This window comes from Cryptomeria japonica, chromosome 4, assembly GCF_030272615.1.
Source record: "Cryptomeria japonica chromosome 4, Sugi_1.0, whole genome shotgun sequence".
NCBI classification, from domain to species: domain Eukaryota; kingdom Viridiplantae; phylum Streptophyta; class Pinopsida; order Cupressales; family Cupressaceae; genus Cryptomeria; species Cryptomeria japonica.
In genome coordinates this window covers 701,234,195-701,236,561 of record NC_081408.1, presented here as the reverse complement: position 1 = coordinate 701,236,561, position 2,367 = coordinate 701,234,195, and the positions used below count along the sequence as shown (strand labels likewise).

The window sequence follows — 2,367 nt, the reverse complement described above, 5'->3', positions numbered from 1 at the left end:
CGAGGAAATGACATTGTCAAATATAAGGGCAACGTTAAATTCATCACTAGAGGTATGCGCACCTTTTTATTGCTCTTCTTGTTACCCTACCTTTTTATTATTGCCTTAACTATTTTGGCTTCAAAAACGTTCAAATTGTACACCAAAATAATCTTTGTACATCAAAGTAATCTTTGTATTATATAACAGTGCACATAGCGCCTTTCTATTGAGTCCCACAATCATTCTGCACCTATTTTACAATTTTTCTGTCTACATAACATTTCTGTTATGCATTCACAATTTTACAACCAGATAAACCACGCCCCTCCATCATTCTCTTGTCCATCCCAAAAATTACGTTGATCTTGCAAACAGCCAAAACCAGATTCACTCCTGAAAGTATCTGACATTTAACAAGTATTTAAGAAATTTAGAGGAGGAAAGATTAATATATGAGAACAGTTGTAAATAAACGTGTTATTGCAAAATGTTATACCTGCAGAATACACATTTTCTTGGCCACGATCAAGATCGTCAACAAAGACTACTATCCTTGAATGCAGGAGGCATCTTGCGAACTGTAAAACAGAAAACAAGAAGAAAACAGCTAAGAATTTAACAAGAGCTGCACACGTCATTTGACGAGGAAAAGAAACGAAAGTAAAAGGTGTAAGTAAGCATACCATCTTCGACATTTTTTTTCTCTCTGGTGAGAGACCGGCTATCCATTTCTCACTTGGAATGAGATCCATGCTTGCTCCCTCGTCATATCTGCGTTGCCTAACGATGCTGCAACCCTAAGCAAATTCTCCTTCCTTGGTGCTTGCATTATTTCACCACTTGTGCTCTAAAGAAATTTCTTGATATTAGAATTGGAGCTTAAACATTTTTCTGCAGAACCGATTCCAACAGCAGAAGCAAACAAAAGCAGGCTTTTGTGTTCATCGGATTCCAATTTCTTCATAATACAGAGGCCTCATACACACACCCACTCTGTTTCCGCAGCTCCTCTGGAATCTGTGAATCAAAAATCCTTCTCAATTTCTCCCTGATCCAGCACCGCCAAAAGGTTCGACAAAAACTTTCGCCCGCCTTCCATCAATCTCATGGGCAAAAATTTTGCCGATTGATCAAGAAAGCATTGAATACTGATTAGAATACCACAACACAATCAGAGCAGTTAATCATGTATGTAATAAGTTGCATGCAATAAAATTCTGTGTAGATAAAGCAGCTAAGGTAAATGGAGAAGTCGGTTTTTAGTACACTCGACCTGTTATCCACACTTGACTGCCTTTTAGTAGAAGCAAACAAAAGCAGGCTTCTGTGTTCATCACCATTTTCTGCCTGAGAGGCATAATACAGAGCTGTTTCGCCATCGTAATTGAGAGAAGAGTAGAGAAGAAAAAATAGAGACAGCTAAATCTGTGTATCTCTATTTTTTCTTGCTCTCTCTTCTTTCAATTTGATGTCGGCGCCAATATTTGAAGAGGTGTTTCTGTTCAATACAATTCAAAATAGAGAATATCTATATAAAGAAAACGATCCGTAAAAACTGCATAGATTAAAACTGCACTTATTTGTGTGTGCATGCAGCATGGTAATGAAGGAAACGGAGCATTAGAGTAAGTTTGAGTTAACGGCAGTGAGACTTGGCAACGTCTCACATTGTGCTATTGATCTTCACATGCCGACAGCAATCGCACTCATCATACATGATGGCCATGATATGCCATGGATAACTGCAGGTTAATAATTTATTTTTGCCCTCATAAATAACTTCTTATGGGGGATAACTGGAGGTTAATTGTTTTTTTGGTCCTCATGTATAGCCGCTTTTCGTGGATAAACGCATGCATAAAATTTAAAATTTGCCGCTCAGAAAGGAAATTTGCGGCATAAGTGTAAAAATTACTCTATTTAAAAAATAAAATTTATCAAAATACAGATTACCCATTTTTCTATAAAGCTAATAAAATTAAATATAATATTGCTTACTATTATATAGATTCCTAGTGAACTAAATATGGATGTTAATAACATAAATTTGATTGCATACTTATCAAATATCAAATCATTTATAGTATGTATAAATTATGTTATGTATAATTGGCCAATTGAACCAAATTTTTATGCATAATATGTAACTCAAAAGTATCATAGATATAAATGTGTAATTGACAATTGAACAAATTTTTACAAATAATATGTAACTCAAAAGTATCTTGCATAAATGATGTCTCTCTCTTGAATATGCAAGCAACTCCCTCCATGATCCCATTGTGAAAGGGGAAGGTAATTGAACTCACACATTAAAACAATACCTTTTATCTCCAAACATTAAATCTACCAAAATATGTAAGTGCAAGAAATTGTATTGATTAT

At 35.1% G+C, this 2,367-nt stretch overlaps 1 long non-coding RNA gene across 1 annotated transcript; it reads right to left on the bottom strand.

Annotated features, from left to right (window-relative positions):
- Positions 1-488: 488 nt before the first annotated feature.
- LOC131874793 (uncharacterized) lies at positions 489-1,463 on the bottom strand. The gene is made up of 3 exons (XR_009372159.1): positions 1,256-1,463; positions 666-1,130; positions 489-560 (listed from the first exon to the last, which is right to left on the bottom strand). It is a non-coding gene; the product is annotated as an uncharacterized LOC131874793 (long non-coding RNA).
- Positions 1,464-2,367: the final 904 nt, after the last annotated feature.